Below are 19,748 nucleotides of genomic sequence, written 5' to 3'. Positions count from 1 at the left end.
CTGATGCGACACAGTATTTCCAAGCGCAAGAAGGACGTGCAATAGAAAAGCTGTTCTGGTCGCAGTTTAGCATGCCGAAGCGTCTGCTGTTGCTGAACAAATAGATGGCCCAGCGGGCAGAGCTCCACAAGATATCCGGATCTGCCATGAAGGACGTCGTGGTCCGGCTATGGCCGACCGAGCCAATTCCGGATAGTTATTTTGGTTTGGTGTCAAGATATCGATGCTGTTAAGCGGTCAACGTGCATTGAAGGTGCACGGATGGCCTTTGCCCGTATCAAGATATACTGGGCGAAGATGAAGGCCACCGACGTTGCAGCGAAGAGTCCACCCAAGGGCAAGGACCACCACGCACCAGAGCATTATTTCGAGGATGTCTTAGAGGGTGCCTGCTTGATAAAGGGTCAGTGCTCGAAAGACATGATATTCGAGTGAAATGTATTGAAATTGTAAAAGACAATATTATGATATAATAAAGCTAATTTTCATTTTAGTGTCACCTAAAAGCTTTGGTTACTCCTGTGCGGCCGTTTTTGTATAATCTAAAAGTTTTCCAGTCGTCGGCTTCAGCCCCCTCGTAGAAAATACAGGGGTGTTCGGAAAAGCAATTGATCACTCTTAACCCAATATCTTGGTCCATGAAGGAGGTATCAATGCGGCGAACTAGGCAATCAGACTATAGGGCGTTAACACTTTCACTTAGCCATAGGAGTTTTACGGTGGGTCTACGGTATAGACCCTGGTATGTACGCGGTTGTCCCAATAAGTTACGCTACATGTATGACCTGAAGAAAGGTCCTTCGTGTAATACAGAGAGAATCGCGAAAGATTCCGATAAGTCATCAAGTGGTTGACCAGCTCTCACCGCATCATGACAGTCAGTTTTCGGCTTTCTCTACTGAGGTGTTTGACCAGATGAACCGGAAACACAATCGCAGTAGTTCTCCCTTTACTACCCTAGCCGATAGAGCGGAATGTAAGGTAGTAAGCACAGGAGCCGGGCAACCCAACTATTGACCCAAGACATGATTCGGAGCTGATGCATATAAGGCCAAACTCGCGACGCCGAAGTATGCTGTAAAGCCGTTCGGACTTGTTGGCAACTCATTTTGTTCCCATACTGAGCCCCTGGCAAGTTATGTCGGGGTGCGTGTGTGAAACAACCAAAGGAGCAAAATTCAGTTCTTTGAAGAAAAGTGAATACTGGATACGGATTATGTTCACTGGTACCTGCGTGATATGCCAATCGTTATTTTATAGATAATAATGCCACAACCCCGGCTATTTGACATGCCAGGGGTCGACGGCTTAGGAAAAAGGCACTTTACAGGCTCGCAAAATAGAGTGCGGTCTACAAAAAGTTATTTTGGACCTCCTGTCGCACGTCTGCGCCGCCTTTCCTCGGTGAAGGGGCTCCATAATAGGAGTAGCCTTTGGGTGAATGTACGAACCCGAACTCCAATAGAGTCGGTGAGATGACCAGCCTTTGAGCCACCTGTGGTAAATGAAAAAGAAAGAGTAGTTAGAAAAGAAAAAGTAGGAGGTTATGGGAGTACTTGTAGGCCCGTCCGTATTGTGCTTCCGCCGATACCCAGGGTATTTTAAGTGCATAGTTATGTATGCGCGGTACGATTTCGCAGGTGTATGAGGCGGACGGCGGAAGCCGAACTACTAGTCCAGCTCCGAAATTGGTTGGCCCTGTTGAATGAAGACCTGCGGCTTAATGGCCGACAAGGTATGCGGTTTAATAAGACCGCTTTGTACTTCGGTTGAAGTCACCGTAGTATGATCCTCTGTCCGGAGGGAGCGCTTCTTATGCTCCCCTGTAGAGATGTGTGTAACGTATACCATGTTCACTATTTTTACTTGAGGGGGAAATTGCTTCTGACCCCCGGTATTTGGTTGGTGAGTTTCTTCGTCGTCGCTATCACCGGGCGGCCTCTTCCCCTTGTGTTCGACGTTGAGTTTGCCGGCCTGTTGGAAGACCCAACAGCTTCTGTTGGTGTGATTAGCTGGTTTGTCGGGGCTGCCATGAATCTGGCAGGGCCGATCCAATATCTTGTCTAAATTGGATGGTCTATCTCTGTTTGCCTTGAATGGCTTTTCCGTTGACCGGATTTGGGGCCGCTAATTCCGGCGTTGACCGCTGTGTCATGCGTTCCCTCATTGTCATTGCGATGTCTGTGTTTACCGCGTCGTGGCTTGCCGTTGCCGTCTCGGACTTCGGAAGTGCCCGGATCGCTGGCGCTGTTGCTTCTATGAGCGAGCCAGCTGTCTTCTCCCGCGCAAAAGCGGGTCATCAGAGCGGTAAGGGCTGACATGGATTTTGGTTTTTCTTGACTGAGGTGGCGGGTAAGCCACTCGTCCCGGACGCTGTGTTTGATGGCCGCTAGGGCTTCCGCGTCCGGACAGTCGACGATTTGGTTCTTTTTAACTAAGAACCTAGTCCAGAGCTTCCTGGCTGATTCTCCGGGCTGCTGGACGATGTGACTTAAGTCATCGGCATCTGGTGGCCGGACATATGTACCTTGGAAGTTGTCGCGGAAGGCGTCTTCCAGATCCTCCCAGCTGCAAATGGAGTTTTCAGGCAGACTGTTTAACCAGTGCCGAGCTGGCCCTTTGAGTTTTAGTGGGAGGTATTTGATGGCATGAAGGTCATCTCCGCGGGCCATATGGATATGGAGAAGAAAATCCTCGATCCACACCGCGGGATCAGTTGTTCCATCGTATGATTCGATATTCACGGGTTTAAACCCTTCTGGGAATTCATCCTCTATTACTTCGTTAGTGAAGCAAAGAGGGTGTGCGGCGCATCTATATCATGCCACATCGTGACGTAGCTCCGATGGAGTCCGTCTGCGGTTTTCGGCCCAGGTTTGACTAGGCTTGTCACGTCCGAATAGATAGCCGTCGTCACATGTTGGGGCACGTCCTCGTGATCCGTAGATCGATCTGGTATGTCCTGCTCTATTGTACAGTTCCTGCCGAAGGTCATATGTATAACCACGAGCTGTTTTATCTCCGCCCTTACGATGAGGCGGGGCGGGCTGGTGTTCGGCTTGAGTTTCCGCTTTATCCCGACCTCGTGGTGGTCGGTCAGCCGCGTTGTGCGATGATGGTACGGGCTCCGGCGCCTCATCATCGAACTGAGGTAGCGATTTGCGCTTCGGGTAGCTTTTGGCTAGGCACTTGAGGCCGTATAATTCGCCTTCTAGGACATCAGTCCATCTATCGTTGAGCAGATCTTGGTCAGCTTAAAGCTACTGCTGCTTCTTTTTCAGGCTCCTTGCAGTGGCTATTAGCCGGCGCTTAAAGCGCTCCTGCTCGAGAGGTTCCTCAGGCACGATAAAATTCTCGTTGCCGAGGCTCACCTCATCCTCGGAGAGTGGAAGATAATTACTGTCCTCCGAGTCGTCGTTTATGGCCTGTTCATCAGGGCTAACTTGCCCGTTTTCCCGTTCCTCCTATTCAGAAGTGATCTCAATGGGGTCTTCATTATCTTCGGCATCGTCCGGAGTATTGTTTTCTTTCGTGCCGGTATTGCTGTCTTTTCCATGACGTGACTTAGAGCGGCGCCGCTGACGCCGACGCTTTGGCTGTATCTCAGGAGGTTTATCCTCGACTGGATCTTCTTTGTCATCGTCGTTAGTTATTTTAGGTGTATCCACCATGTACACGTCGTAAGAGGAGGTGGCCGTCCATCGTCCGGTAAACGGCGGGTTTTGGCCCTGCTCCTCATCGGCATCGTCGTCTATACCGTCGATGTCTTCGGAGCCGTAATCAAGCATGTCGGTTAAGTCTTCGACAGTGGCTATAAAGTGGGCGGTGGGTGGGAAACGAAATTCTCCATCATTAGCCTCCAGTTCGAACTATGAGCCCCCCGCTAAGGATAGTGTTTTTAACGAGTTTAACACGTCGCCCAAAGGCGAGTGCTGAAAAATGTCTGCGGAGCTGGATCCAATGATCGATGACTGATCGAGCTCGACGCACGTGGATGCACATGGTTCGGAGCATGTAGCCAAAATCGAGTCCGAGGCTCTGGTGACACAGATTCCACTCGAGGTTGGGTCTGTGTGCGGCTCTGACGCCACTGGGACTGCGGCATCCGTGGCGGGGTCGAGCTTCCCGTCTTCGGATGGCACGATCTGCTCCGGATCTAAGGCCAGAGCAGTTACAGGTGCTATCTCCTGGGTATGATCCGATGACAGATTTAAGTCATGTTCATCATGGTGAAGGGGAGCGGCTGCCGTGGTGTCGAATCTGTCGAAGATCAAGTCTTTGCGGATGTCCGCGACATAGTTCAAGCTCCCGAATTTGACCTGACGGCCAGGGGCGTAGCTATCGATCTGCTCCAGATGGCCAAGCGAGTTGGCCCGCAGTGCAAAGCCGCCGAACACGAAGATCTGTCCGGGGAGGAAGACTTCTCCTTGGACAACATTGTTGTAGATGATTGAAGGGGCCATCAAACCTTTTGAGGATGGCACAATGGAACTCTCAATGAAAGCACCAATGTCGGTGTCAAAACCAGCGAATCTCGGGTAGGGGGTCCCGAACTGTGCGTCTAAGGTTGATGGTAACATGAGACGGGGGACACAATGTTTACCCAGGTTCGGGCCCTCTCTATGGAGGTAATACCCTACTTCCTGCTTGATTGATCTTGATGAATATGAGTATTACAAGAGTTGATCTACCACGAGATCGTAATGGCTAAAACCCTAGAAGTCTAGCATGTATGACTACAATTATGATTGTCGGCCTCTACGGACCTAGCCCTCCGGTTTATATAGACACCGGAGGGAACTAGGGTTACATAAAGTCGGTTACAGAGAAAGGAATCTTCATATTTGGTCGCCAAGGAGAGTCCCATCCGGACACGAGTAGAGTCTTAGGTCTTTGTATCTTCACAGCCCATCAGTCCGGCCCATGGCTAACAGGCCGGACGCCCGAGGACCCCTTAGTCCAGGACTCCCTCAGGGGGGTTGGTGACGGGGACGACGGCGGGGATGATGGAGGGGCTCCTAGATTTCTGCAAAACAAAAACCCTATAAGTTATCAACTAATCAAATGCATATGCCTTGCATAGTGGGGTCCAATTTGAGCATTCAAAATAGGAGTACTTCTCCCATTTGAGCATTCAATAAGCAAAACCAAATCGTAAAATAAATAAGTATTCAAATTAGCATGCATTCAATAAGCAAAAGTAAATCATCTCTTGCGCCCGTACATCGTCGAATATTATCACTAATACATCCCGAATGGTATCATACATATAACATCACTAATACAACTAAAACCCTAGCGCACGACGGGTATCGGTGCGGGCGGTGGACACCCAAAGAGAAGGAACCATCACAGGATCATAGCTCCAGCGAGATCCCTTGAGAACCTGCCAGGTATTGGAGAACCTGCGCTCCAACGCAACCATGTAGCGACGGACGTGCGCGTCCTCCTCGCTGACACAGTGACGTACCACCTCCGCGGGGTCCACAAGCCTCTGCACCATCACTGGCCCACGCGACCGCCAGCAAAGAAGGTCCGGGTCAACGACGGGCTGACTCCTCACCAAGCTGCGCCCCCGGTAGGTAGCGCCTCCCAGTACCAGCTCGGCGGAGCCCAGTCCCGGACATGGCCCATCCGATCAAGCAGGTGTCCTCCGCCGAGTCGACGACGAGGATGCGGGATAGGCATCGTCGACGTCGATGCGGGAATAATTGCTTTAACTAAAAAAAATAAGAACAAATGTGACATGTTCAACTAGTTCTATTAATTCAACTAGTTCTTACTAAAAATAAACTTACTATAAATAAAAATAAACTAGTTCTTACTAAAAATAAACGAGTTCAACTATTTATATTAATTTTCTTACTAGAAATACACTAGTTCTATTAATTCAACTAGTTCTTACTAAAAATAAACTAGTTCAACTAGTTCTATTAATTTTCTTACTAATTCTATTAAACACTGCTGCCCTAGTTCTTACTAACTAATTAGATGAAACTACCTAGGAACTACTGCCCTAATTAGCATCTAATTTGATGCGATCTAAAATTTGATGAACCCTAGGAACTTTAGCTAGGCAGAGGTAGGGGAGGGGGAGGAGGAGGCATGCTCACCTCGGGTGCCGGCGGCGAGGGAGGGGCAGGCGGCGTCGAGGTCGGGGTCGGGGCTCGGGCGCGCGGCGGAGGGCGGCGTCGAGGTCGGGGTCGGGGGCGGCGTCGAGGTCGGGGTTGGGGGCGGCGTCGAGGGCGAGTGGGGGGCGACGGGAAAGCGCGCGGCAGCCGACGGCGACGCAGGGCGATGGCGGCGGCGTGAGCGGATGAGTTCAATTTGGGGGAAGTGGCCGTAGCGAAGAAGGAGCGCGGTTAAGTCAAAAGTAGCAGTAGCGCGTTCCAGGAAAAGCGCTACTGCTACATTAGCTATAGCGCTGGCGCACACAACGCACTACTGCTAAGTTAGCTATAGCGCGTTTCCGAAAAGCACACTGCTGCTACAACATTTTCATTTGTTTTCCTTTTTCATTTGTTTTCCTTCACATTTTCTTTTTTTTTCCTTCCCCTTTTTCTATTTCTTTCATTTTCATTTACTTTTCTATATGTTTTACATTTTATTTTCCTTTAATTAGCAGTAGCGCTCTCTGAGCGAAACAGGCTACTACAACAAGCTTAACAGCAACGTTGTTTCTAAAAGACCGCTACTACTATATGTGGCCTATCGGCTTAGTAGTGAGAGTTTTAGTAGTAGCGCGTTTAAACGGGGACGCGCTACTGCTACGTGCGTATCTGTAGCGCGTTTAACCCGCACGCGCTACTGCTATTTAGCACTAGCGCCCTTTTTTAACAAGCGCTACTGCTAATATTCTGTGTATAAGGTTTTCCCTAGTAGTGTGAACCTGAGATGAAGCGCGACTGCGACCACCCGGAGTCATCCACGGGCAGCCGCCCGTTCTGCGTCTTCCACAATGTGCACAACCACAACACCAATGACTTCCAACAGCTCAGGTCCATCCGCGACGGGCACTTCGGTCGCTGCCCCGAGCACAGTGACCGAGGCTATGGCCGTGGAGGAGGCTGAGGTGGGGGACGCTGGGACAACCGCGACCCCTGCCAGGACTGGCGTGATCAGCCTCGTGAGCACCGCTGGCAGGGCCAGCCTCGCGAGGGTGCCTGGAGGGATAAGCCTCGTGAGGACTGTCCTCAGGGAAATGCTGGCCTTCCTTCGCTGCCGCCACTACCAAGGAGGAATGACGACCACCACCAAGATGATGGGGCTGGGGGCTTCCAATCACCTCGTGCCATCGCTTGCATCCTAGGCAGCGCTCAGGCCCCTGCCTCCCATCGCGTCTTCAAGCAGTTCGCTCGTGAGGTGAACGCTGCCCTCCCCAACTCGAGGCAGCGCGCCCGCTCAGGTTGTCCAAATACGCCATCATGTTCGACTCTACTGACCAGCTCAAGTGCGCGGCCACCGCCGGCGCGCTTCGGATGCTCTGCTCACCTACAATCAGCAACGTCCTCGTCACAAAGACACTCGTTGATGGCGGCACGTGACTCAATGTCCTCTCCATCGAGACGTCGACAGGCTCCAGGTGCCCTATGACCAGCTTCAGCCTACCAAGCCTTTCTCAGGAGTGACCGATGGCTCCACCACCCCGATAGGGCAGATCCGCCTCCCTGTCACCTTCGGCAAGCGCGACAACTACCGCACTGAGCTCATCGACTTCGACTCGCCCACATTCGCCTCCCGTACAACGCTATCCTTGGGTACCCGCCCCTGGCCAAGTTCATGGCCGCAACTCACCACAGCTACAACGTCGTCAAGAGGGGAGCGGAGGCATCATCACGGTCGCCTGTGACGAAAAGGATGCGGTGTGCTCCCTCAAGCGCGCCTACCAGGCTGCGGCGGTCGAGAACCCAGATGACGCGGGTGCCCTCTACCCTCCTGAGGCCATATCCAAGAAGAAGAAGCAGCTGCTCCGCCTAGGAACTCAGGAGGACGGGGCGTCCGACGATCGCGCTTCAGGACCCGCGCCCACTTATGGGGCGCCTTCCCCTCTCACATAGGAAGGCGCGCCCGGCGCCCCTCTCAGGCTGGGCTCGGGGGCTCTCCTCTGGAGGGCCTCAAACCTAGCCAGCGTCACAAGGGAGGCGCTCGGGCACCATGTGGAGGCGTGCTTCAGCGCAGGCTTCTACGAGAAGAGCGCGAGGCGCGAGGCGCCAAGCGCTCAGGAGTTCATCATCAAGGCAATTGAGGATCTTCAGGAAGCAAGAGCCATGCGGTGCGATCGTCACCTCGCTCCACTCGACACAGCTCCCTCCCCTGGCGAGGGCAGTGAGCTGCGCGCCTGCGTTAACATCCCAGGGCTCAATAAGGCCACATCTCGGGAGCTCTTCTGGCCATCCCACGTTGGCTGGTGCGAGGGACCCCCTCACAGCTACGTTCGCTTGCCTTTCGGCCTGCTGAACAGGGTTGCCGTGCATCAGCGCTCATGCGAGGCGTCCTGACGGCTCACGAGGCCAGACCTGCTGAGCTCTGTCTCGCGGGCTAGCTCCCGTGCACGTCACCTCCCATGGTCCTTGGTGCCTTGTTCTCGCATGAGCTAATCGAGAGCGGGTAAGTTAGGGCGCACGACCAGGTGCCTCGCCGTCGCGGGAGCCGCTCGCCGATTGTCAGGATTTTCACATGAGAAGACTGGGCACGGCGTCTGTCCTCGCGTCCATCCCTGCAGCGTCGACAAACCCAACGGCTGAGCTTTGTCTGGCGGGCCGGCCCCGTTCACGTCACCTCCTGGGGTTGTTGGTGTTTGGCCTTCTCATGTGATATCCTCAGGAGATTCACTTGGCGCAGGCTACTTGACCATCTTGCAGGACCCACGCAAGTGTTCCAAATCAAATTCAGGCGCAACCCGCCTTGAGGTACGGCCCCGTGAGTCCCGCGCTGGCTCACGAGTGCCCATACACACCTCTTCTAGTCCTGCCGTGCAAGCCACGTTCTAGGACGGGGTTTTACACGCCCCGGAGTCTCCCTTCAGAGGGAGCTCCCACCCACGTACCTGTGGAAGCCCCATGCTCCGCGCTGGCGGACGACACGGTCGAGGAGCGGCTATGCCCGTGCAAGAGCGGAAGCACCATGCTCCGTGCTGGTGAATAAACAACTGAGGGCACCCTAATGGCTGCCTTAACCTCAGGAGAGCCACCAGGCTTGCCGCCCGGCCTCACCATGCCACGTTCCCTCAGGAGGGTCGCGCGAGGGGGCTGGTCACAGGGGCTAAGCTCCGGTCACGCCTGGCGTACGCCACCTCACCAGGTCCCTCAGACCTGGTCTTCGTGTGTCCCTCCCGAGCGGAAGCCCGACGAGAAAAGGTATGGAGAGTTGTTCGTACGTCAAGGGGGACCCCTGAGCATTGCAACTCAGGGGCCTCACTGGTCACGTAGCCCCTCACCCCTTGGTCTCGTCCTGGTGATTCGGACGCCCCAACGGCGGCTGAGGTATGTGCTGGGCTGGACCCTGCCGACGCAGAACACTAAAAACAACACTCACGTCTCCTTCTTGAGGGATGTTCGTACGTCAAGGGCGACCCCTGAGCATTGCGATTCAGGGGCCTCACTGGTCATGTAGCCCCTCACCCCTTGGTCTCGTCCTGGTGATCCAGACGCCCCAACGGCGGCTGAGGTATGCGCGGGGCCGGGCCCTGCCATGGCAGAATGCTAAAGCAAACGAAAAGGAAATCGCGAAATCCTAGCAAATTATTACAAAACATATTGTCCCTTGAAACTCAAAGCAGTAGTTCTCATGCCTCCACGAGGCACAGTAAATATTGCAGGGCTAAAGCAGGGGGAAGCGCCGCCTTCGAATCTCTTCTTCAGCCTTGGATGCCGCCATCGCTCGCTGGGGAGGCCCGTCATCAACAATGCTGCCGCCGTCCTTGCCACCTCGCCTTTCTTCGAGGGCCCCCGCTTCAGCCTCCACAAGGGAGTGCCCCCGGACCTCGTGATGACCCTGGTGGAGCGCGGGGAACCCTCGACCAGATATTCGCTGGCGTCATCATCACGGAGAGACCGCGGAGGAGCTCACTCTGCCGCGAAGGAGAGCTCTCGCCCAACTCCTCCAGGGTCGCCTCCGAGTCCTTCTCCCCTTCCTTCCTGGAGATCTCGCCAGAGGCCACCGGCACCGGGGAGTTGGGGAGCATGAGCAGCACGAGCCCCTGCTCGTCGAAGGCAGGCATGGCGGCGGCCACCTTCGCCCTGTCGTCGCGGCGGTACAGTGGGAGGTAGGCCTCTGGGAGGCCGGCCGGGTCCTTCTCAAGCAAGGTGCGCATGGCCTTGCTCAGCTCCTCGTTGATCAAGTACTCCGGGCGCAGTCGGAGGTCGTCTTCCGCGCCCTTGAGACTCCACAAAGGGCACGAGTGCGCCTGGAGCGGAGCCAGGCGCTGGGTCAGGAATTCCCTGATGAGCAAGGCCCCCGTTAGCTTCCCCGCCTGCAGATCCGCTGTCATCTTCTCCAGGACCTGGGCCACCTGGGGGTCGGTGATCTTCTTGTGGGCCCATCGGTCCAGCTTCGCTGGCATCGTGGTCGGTAGCTCCAGCCGAGCGTGGAGGCGCTTGGCGTCCATGAAGATCCACTTGCTCCGGAAGTCGACCACCTTCTTCCCTGCCCTCGAGAGCGCGTTGCTGCTGTGGGACACAACGAAGTAGACGCACCCGGTGCACTGGGTTGTGATGCGCATCCGGAGGTAGAAGAAGTGGCGGAACAGCGCAATGAAGGGCGCGACCCCGACGGATGCCTCGCAGTAGAAGGTGAAGATCGACAGGAGGAGGATGGAGTTGGGATGAAGATGAAGGGCGTGGATCTCGTAATGGTTGAGGACGGCGAAGAAGAAATCGGAGAAAGGGGGGACGAGCCTGCTGCTTCTTGATCTTGCGTTGGTTTATCCCTTGAAGAGGAAAGGGTGATGCAGCAAAGTAGAGTAAGTATTTCCCTCAGTTTTGAGAACCAAGGTGTCAATCCAGTAGGAGACAACACACAAGTCACCGAATACCTGCACAAACAAACACCAACTTGCACCCAACGCGATAAAGGGGTTGTCAATCCCTTCACAGTTATTTGCAAAGTGAGATCTGATAGAGATGGATAAACAGTAAAGTAATATTTTTGGTTTATGGAACGGAAAGTAAAAGATTGCAAAGGAAGTGAATAGGAAACTAAAATTGTAGATCGGAAACTTATATGATGGAAAGTAGACCCGGGGGCCATAGGTTTCACTAGAGGCTTCTCTCAAGATAGAAATTATTACGGTGGGTGAACAAATTACTGCCGAGCAATTGATAGAAAAGTGCAAAGTTATGACGATATCTAAGGCAATGATCATGAATATAGGCATCACGTCCATATTAAGTAGACTGACTCCTGCCTGCATCTACTACTATTACTCCACACGTCGACCGACTCCTGCCTGCATCTAGAGTATTAAGTTCATAAGAACAGAGTAACGCATTAAGTAAGATGACATGATGTAGCGGGATAAACTCAAGCAATATGATGAAAACCCCATCTTGTTATCCTAGATGGCAACAATACAATACGTGTCGGTTCCCCTTCTATTACTGGGATCGAGCACCGCAAGATTGAACCCAAAGCTAAGCACTTCTCCCATTGCAAGAAAAACCAATCTAGTTGGCCAAACCAAATCGATAGTTCGAAGAGACTTGCAAAGATATCAAATCATGCATATAAGAATTCAGAGGAGATTCAAATAATATTCATAGGTAAGCTGGTCATAAATCCACAATTCATCGTATCTCGGCAAACACACCTAAAAAAGAGTATTACATCGAATAGATCTCCAAGGACATCGAGGAGAACATGGTATTGAGAATCAAAGAGAGAGAGAGAAGAAGCCATCTAGCTACTAGCTATGGACCCGTAGGTCTGTGGTAAACTACTCACGCTTCATCGGAGAGGCAATGGTGTTGATGTAGAAGCCCTCCGTGATCGAATCCCCCTCCAGCAGGACGCCGGAAAAGGCCCCTAGATGGGATCTCACGGGTACAGAAGGTTGCGGTGGTGGAGAAGTGTTTTCATGGCTCTCCTTATTGGTTTTGGAATATTTGAGAATATATAGGTGGAAGAAATAGGTCGGTGGAGTCACGAGGGGCCCACAAGGGTGGGGGGCATGCCCTCTGTCCTTATGGCCGCCTCGTGGCCTTCATGCCATGCACTCCAAGTCCTCTGGATGTCTTCTGGTCCAAGAAAAATCGTGCAAAAGTTTCATTCCGTTTGGACTCCTTTGATATTCCTTTTCTGCGAAACTCTAAAACAAGGAAAAAACCAGGAACTGGCACTGGGCTCTAGGTTAATAGGTTAGTCCCAAAAATCATATAAAATAGCATATTAATGCATATAAAACATCCAAAACAGATAATATAATAGTATGGAACAATCAAAAATTATAGATACGTTGGAGACATATCAGAGCCCTGCGAAGACGCTGTGCTAGATGAAGGGGTAGAAGGTCTTCGCCAGGGTGCTCTGCTTGGTGGAGCCGACCCGAAGCTCTGTCTCCCTCCCCTCGTTGTCATTGCCTGCCGTTAGCGGGAGCACGGTGGCGAGGTGCTTCTCCTCGGTGATGGTGGACACACTGAGGGCCGGCTCAGGCGCGGAAGCTGAACGCGAGGATGGAGCGGCGGGTTTCGCCTTCTCGGTTGCCATCGGTGGCGAGTTCGACAGATCTGAAGGCGCTGTGATCAGGGAGAGAAGGGGATCCGGAGCAAGACGAAGAGAAGGCAATGAAGTCTAAGCGGCAAGCGCCAGCCTTTTTGTCAGCCCAGGACGGTTGCCGAGGCAGCGTGGGGAAGCGGAGACGCCCACGTCCCATCAAGCGCCACACGTCGACCGGGTCCACAGGCGGTTGGGGCCCGCGGCGCTTCGCCTTTGCCCTTTGGCTTCGCCTCGAAGCCAAGTCCGAGCGTGCCTTGGGCCCAGGGGCTACTGTCGGCGTTTCGGGAACCGGGGTACCCCGACTTGCCTGCCTGCTGCCCATGGCGTGGCTCCATTGACGGCCTGGTACGGCTCATCTTCAGCACCAACAACACAAGACCCTCGTGAGGGGCCAAGCCTCGCGAGGCGGACGACGCCAAGACCTCTAGAAGGAGCAGCCTCCCTAGGCTAGCTTCTGAGGAGCGGAGATTCCTATGCAAGCGCCCACCTCGTGAGGTTAAGGTGACGCAAGCCATGACGACCAAGGCCAGGCGGGCGCCAGTGGGCGTAGTATAGCAGGTTTGCTCTTTGGTGCTAAAGAGGCAAGCGCAGGCGTGGAGTCCCGAGGAATCAACGAAAGGTTTCCATTTCCGTGTTACAAGACCAAGGCCGCCAGGACAGCAGGACGTAGGTCATCTCCGAGCCCACCACGGCGTCACGGCCAGAAGCTTTGCTGGCGAAGACCACCTTTCGTCAGGATAAGATGTACTAGTTGTCTCCCTTTGAATTTGGCCGTTGTGGGATCCCTTCCCGCCTTCACTTTGAGGGAAGAGGACCAAGGCCACTATAAATATAGCTTAGCCACCACCATAGGAAAGGGATGAATCAGACCATCCGCACCCTCACCAGCTCACACCAGCACAAGAACACACCTCCTGAGGTTGTTCTCCTACTGTACCAGTTCATCCTCAGCCCACCTCGAGGCTAATCAACCACAAAGCAGGAGTAGGGTATTACACCGCAAGGTGGCCCGAACCTGGGTAAACTGTTGTGTCTCCTTCCATTCCAGTTCATCGAGTTAGGCCGTGAGATTGACGGGTTGGCAGACTGGGAGGTTGAGTTCTTCGCACGCACCCCAGAGTTCGAATCTATCTTGGGTCTGCGAAGCCTCGAATCCGACAGTGTCTAGTGGTAAAACCCAAAGCCCTGATATCTAACTACAACACCTTCCTAGTTTGCATGATAGTTTTTTTGTTGCACTAGTGTAACGTACGACGCAATCTCAACAAAATCCCCACTAGGATGGTGAGAATGAAACTTATCAAACTTTCTACTTTACAATCATTGAGTAGTGCTACTTTGAAACACTTTAGTGTATACTAAAAAGGATAATGGTATTTCTCCTTCTCTCTCACACACATTTTCTTTTTTCCTTTTATTTTCTTCTTCTTTATTTGACACCTCTGTGCTGCATCTTTTATTTGATCTGTTTGTTTATAGAAGCAATATCTTACAAGAATTACCAATACATTTTATATTGATAGTTCAACTGAATACAGAAATACCTCAATCTATGAACTCTCTATAATGCCTTTGTGTGTAAGGTAATCACATTGATCTAGCTTAGGATATGACAATGATGAACAATGGCTATTTGTGATAATCTATATGAAGTTTGCTGTGTGATCATGTATAACATATGACTGTAAAAAATATGTCTCTAATTATGTGATGATAATGGAATGAAGGTAGTGCGTGGCAATATACTCGGACGGACCAAGTGAGTATCTTTTTATGGGAGCGGTTTTGATGAGCCATGTGTGCGATAATCATTCTTCGAAGCGCCTTTATTTTAGATGTTCTTCGAAGAGCCTTCGTACTGAGAAATACAACTCCGTGTTTAGTAGTTCACACCCCAGATACTCAAGCATGTTACCATGATCATAAACTAGGAGCAACACGCGTACATTTGGGAGATATATAGACGTTGGCATGCATGTTACTGAAGCTTCCAACCAAAAGGTAGAACTGCATTTCTTAATCGACAATCATAATTAGGTTCCTAATCACTAGTTAGCCAGTTATCCATTGCCTTTTCCTTGTTATAAATATATCGTCAAGATTAATTAAGATACCGATCTGAATCGTCAAGATTAATTAAGATACGCGGCAAGTCAGCAACAACTGGAACAAAAAATAGCAGCAAGTGGATCAGCAATAGCCCCTCTTGCGGTTGCAGTCCTAGGAGAGAAGTATTGGTAGACTATCAAACTGAAAAGGAGAGCGGTGTCCATGTGCGCAGCATTGAGGTTGGTAGACCATATCGAATCCACGCATTGGCCGCCTGCCATGAGGGATAGAAAAACTCCCTGTTGTTTCGCCCGTGTATATATCCGTGCTTTGATTCGTTTCGAAACAAAATTTAAAATCAAAACCTGGCTTTGCAGAATATTCCTCAGCCGTCTTGATTAAAATTTCCAGCAAGTTGGAAATCTTTAACGGAATAACACATATTAGTAGAACTAAGTGGATTATAATAACTTACTTACGAGTCAATGTTCTCTGGAATTTTCGTTGAGGTGCTGTGATCCAGCCAGTCTCGATGTTTTTGTTGCCACCAATTAACATGAAACCTATCATGATACGGTGATTTCAGGTGCCAAAACTAGTTTGGTTAGTTCCTCGAGGATTGTGGCCGCATGCATCTTTCCGATGCAGAGACTGGAGGATGTCCTCCTTTTCAAAAAAATAAAAAATTCAAAAACGAACGGACAAAACTAGAAAATGTTCGGTAAATGTTCTACTGTCAGTTACTTTGATTGTACCATCGTCAACATAAATTCGGCGGAACAAGAACCTGAAAACCCTGACCCAGTTCTAATATGTTCCGGTATCTTTGAAAAGATTTCAAATCCAATAATTGAAGAACTGATGAGTAGTTAAATGCAGTGCACTCTGATTGGAACCCCACTACGAAATCGAAGAGTTAGATAATGGTTACGTTGGTATTGGACTGAGGCCGGAATGAAACCGCATGTGATTAGTATCTCCCGGTCAGCCGTACAATCACCGGTGGGAGCAAGCACAACTAGGGCGGTGAACTGCTAATCAGGTCTAATCCTAGGAGAGAACTTGTGACTAAAATACTGTTCGGAATATTATTGGGGTCAGGGAGAGTTATGCCTGAGTGATGCGAAGGTGCCGTTGAAATTCTTGCACCACTGCAAATATGCATCGACTAGCGATAATTCTTTCATAGCCAGGTTTTATACTGCAGTATTGTATTAGTTGTCGTTGGTACTGCGCCGAATTATGAAAATTCAGCAGCTACCTAGTTTGCGTTAGGTATTGCAAGTTTTCGCATTGTTTGGTTATTTATAACTGTATAGTGGGCGCAAAATTAGTTTGATACAGCTGCATCCTAAGCTAACAGGATAACAGAGCAAGCCAAAAGACTTGCCATCTCATTAATTAAGAAAAGAGTTATGTTACACACTCCGCATCAGTGGTACAACACGAATGGACTACTCTCGCTATATCACATCACTCAATTGCTTGGCACCCGCCAAGACCCAAAGCGACGCTTCCTCCTTAATAGCTCAAATCACCATCGCCACCAGCGCCAGAAAGTAGAGATATCGAACCGTGTGGTTTTGGGTAATTTTTTTAAAATGAGGTAAAATATTTGTCATTCTTATTGATTAAGAAGAAGAGAATTGCCAGGTTAATTGAAGGAAAACCATGCTAAAACCGAAACAACCCAACCCACATGACATGGGCTCCACTGGCTAATTTGGCCACCGACATGAAACACAAAGCTGCAAAGAAGAAAGACATCTATCGACGAGTCGCAAGCGTCATCATCATCGCCGGTTGCCTTGAATGAGCGACTCCGACTTCACCATAGAGCTCCATCATCGAAGCCAACCCGCAAGCAGCTACACAGAAGCCACGACAGCACATGCCAATGGAAAGCCACACACGCAAGCAACCGACAACTTCGACTTTGACGACGAGCATCGCAAGGGAAATATGCATGATTTTTTGGGTACTTTAGGTGTGAGTTAAATTACAACTTGTTGTTCTTTTTTAAAGCCAACCATCCAAAGCTATCTGCATATGTCCGATAAATTCGGAAGAAATTTAATGAATTGAACAAATTTGATGATATTTAAACAAACGGGGCGATATGAGTATTTTTTACATAAAACCGTACGCTTTTCATCAAAACCGGAGCAAACTCATTACATTTTGATAAATTTAAACTAAACCATACTTTAGACCTAGTATAAATTACCGCCGACACCCGTTCCCCATATCCGTCTGGCCACGAGCCCTGAAAAATGAAGCTCCGCCTTCGCAGCCTGCAAGCGCCTAATCGGCCGATGACCATGAGCCCGCCAAGCTTGGCTTCAACGGGAGCGGAATAGTAGTGGCCTTCCTGGGACCTAAGCGCTGACGACCGCCCATGGTGTACTCGTCCTCACCGCCAGTGGCACTCGCGGACGTGACGGCTTCAAGGTCATGGCGGTCGTGCGCAGCCGTGGCGGAGCTGGCGACGTCGACCCCATACTGACTCTTGTCGTACACTTCATTTTCCGGCTCATCGATCTGCTTCAAGGTGGCTTGTAACTCCGCCTGATGGAGGTGGTATTGCCAATGGCCGCGGTGGATGTCGCGGGTGGAGCGATAGGAATGGAGCAACGCCTCCTGCTGGGCCACATCCACGCCCGATGTAATGGTCGTGCCGGAGGAGAGTTGCTCCTCCGCACACCAGTGCCCATCGAGGAGGCTGAGGTTGTACTCCTAGTCGGCTACGCTTGCCGGAATGCGAGCCCCCGCTCTGCCAACACCATCTTGGTGTAGTGGCACGGGCCTCACCCACGGTGATGTTGGCATGAGCCGTGAGGACGGTGGCGCCAGCTCGTCGGTGGCCGCCTCCTCCATTGGGGCGGCCGTGGCGCTGGCCTCTATCTGCTTGTCGGCTTGTTAGCTGGCTTCAATGGCGGCGATCTCCTTCTGCACGGTCGAGAGGTTGTCCCAAGCAGCTTTGGAGCTCGAGGACGCCATGGTGGGCATGGTGCCAAGAGGAGAAAGGGACCGCAGGAGGTTGGATGTGGCTATGGTTGGGGCTGGAGTTTAAATAGCCGGAGTATGGCACGGCCATTGGCGAGGTGGTTAATGGTGTGTGCAAGACGGACGAACGGGTGGCGCCGGAGAAGGCTCCTCGGCATCGGCACATGTTTAATGTAGGTAGGCAGACGATCGAGATGTCTTTTGAATGCGGAGCAGTCACATGCACCGAGAAGCGGCGCGGGAGGTGCTCTCCGCCCGTGTCGCTTCAATGTCGGAGCGACATGAGAGGTCGCGTTCGCTCTGGCTGGCATAAATACGACACTCGAGCGGCGCTGCCACTTCAAGCGGGTGCAACTTGTGAGCTACATTGGGATTTTCCCCGAAGAGGAAGGGAGATGCAATACAGTAGAGATAAGTACTTTCCTCTGTGAGAACCAAGGTTTATCGAACCAATAGGAGAATCATGCAAAGCCTCGTGAACAGCACCTGCACACACAAAAGCAAATACTTACACCCTACACGGGCAAGAGGGTTGTCAATCCCCTTGAACTCGTTACTTGCAAGTAACAATTCTTGTACAGATAGATGGATAAATTTTAAAAAAATAGAAGTAATAAAATTGCAGCATGGTATTTTTGGATTTTATAATATGATAAAAGTAAGTCTGGGGGCTATAGTTTTCACTAGAGGCTTCTCTCTCGAATACATAGCATACGGTGGGTGAACAAATTACTGTTGGGAAATTGATAGTAAAGCGCATAGTTTTGACGATATCCAAGGCAATGATGATGTATATAGCCATCACGTTCGAGACAAGTAGACCGACTCCTGCCTGCTTCTACTACTATTACTCGACCAGTCGACCGCTATCCAGCATGCATCTATGGTATTAAGTTCATGAAAAATGAAAAACGAAGTAACGCCTTAAGCAAGATGACAAGATGTAGACGAAGTAAACCCGATCAATATGAATAAACCCCACCATCTTACCCTTAATAGTAACAATACAAATACGTGTCGTGTCCCTTTCTGTCACTGAGATACAGAGCACCGCAAGATTGAACTCATCACAAAGCACCTCTCCCCTGGAGATAAAATCAATCTAGTTTGCCAAACCAAACGGATAGATCAGAGAGAAATATAAAGCTATAACAATCATGCATAATAAAGTTCAGCAAAAACTCAGTTACTTCTCATGAATATTAAGATCGCAAATCCACAATTCATCGGATCACAACAAACACATCGCAAAAGATCACATCGGACACAACTCCAAGAACATCGAGGAGAACATGGTATTAAAGATCAAAGAGAGAGAAGAAGCCATCTAGCTACTAGGTATGGACCCGTAGGTCTGTGGTGAGCTACTCACGCATCATCAGAAGGCATCAAGGATGATGTAGAAGCCCTCCGTGATCGATTCCCCCCGGTAGAGTCTTGGAAAAATGCCTCCAGATGGGTTCACGGAAGAACGGAAGCTTGCGGTGGTGGAAAAAGTGTTTTGGGTGATTCTCTGGTATTTTGGGCATATTTGAGAATTTATAGAGGCGGAATTAGGTCAAGAGGTGCCACGGGAGGGGGGGGGCACAAGCTCGAGGGGAGCCCCCCGGGGCGCGTCACGTGAGCTTGTCGCTCACCCATGGCTCTTCTGGTCTTGTCCTGAACCTTCTAGGATCCCTTCTGGTCCAGAAAAATTAGGGATTTATATTTTTGTGCGTCTGGTTGCTTAGTTGTGCTCAATTTTACCCAAGAAAACTAACTTTGCTCACTTTTGCCCTCCCCCTCCACTACTAGCTCACAAAAGCCCGAACGTTGCACTATGTCCAGTCAAACCCTTCGATCATTACCTCCTGCTACCTCTTGAGCACTGCGTTGGTTTTCCCTTGAAGAGGAAAGGGTGATGCAGCAAAGTAGCATAAGTATTTCCCTCAGTTTTTGAGAACCAAGGTATCAATCCAGTAGGAGGCTACGCGCGAGTCCCT

The sequence above is a fragment of the Triticum aestivum genome, chromosome 2D (genome assembly GCF_018294505.1).
Source record: "Triticum aestivum cultivar Chinese Spring chromosome 2D, IWGSC CS RefSeq v2.1, whole genome shotgun sequence".
Taxonomy (NCBI): domain Eukaryota; kingdom Viridiplantae; phylum Streptophyta; class Magnoliopsida; order Poales; family Poaceae; genus Triticum; species Triticum aestivum.
The sequence above is the reverse complement of the archived record's forward strand: the minus strand, read 5'-3'. Positions refer to the sequence as shown.